This window comes from Triticum aestivum, chromosome 7A (genome assembly GCF_018294505.1).
Source record: "Triticum aestivum cultivar Chinese Spring chromosome 7A, IWGSC CS RefSeq v2.1, whole genome shotgun sequence".
Taxonomy (NCBI): Eukaryota; Viridiplantae; Streptophyta; class Magnoliopsida; order Poales; family Poaceae; genus Triticum; species Triticum aestivum.
The window spans coordinates 262872537-262873152 of NC_057812.1; positions in this window are offsets into that span (position 1 = coordinate 262872537).

Sequence of the window (616 nt, forward strand, 5' to 3'; positions counted from 1 at the left end):
CGAACCTGGGTAAAACTTCGTGTCCCTTGTCTCCTGTTACCATCCGGCCTAGATGCATAGTTCGGGACCCCCTACCCGAGATCCGCCGGTTTTGACACCGACATTGGTGCTTTCATTGAGAGTTTCGTTGTGCCGTCACCACCAGGAAGGATGTCTCGTCCCGTCTTTAAAGACGGCACTATCGCTGAGGGAGCTCTGGCTATCGGCCAAACTCTCCGGTTAGGTGGTTTTCTTATGACCGCCTGTTCGGCCACTGCGTAGATGATGACTTCTCGGGTCATCGAAAGCAATCTTCACATCAACTCGGAACTCGCCGAGCAGTTAGATCCAATGGAGCTCTCTTCCCTGAACGAGCTCTTGGATCGTATCACCGCCCTGGGAGTCGCTACAGACTACGATCAGATTGGGCCTAAACCCAATCTGAGAGAAATTAACTCTCCCTAGGTCACCCATCACGTTGCAGTGGTGGAAGAACAATGCGGCAACCCTTCATCTATCTTAAGGACTAGATACATCCGGATTCCCAATCCTTCCAAGCCCGATACCCGCGGAGGGGAGGATGTCACTCAAATCCTGAACCTAGAATCAGGCTGCGGGCTAGATTTACCAGAAAACA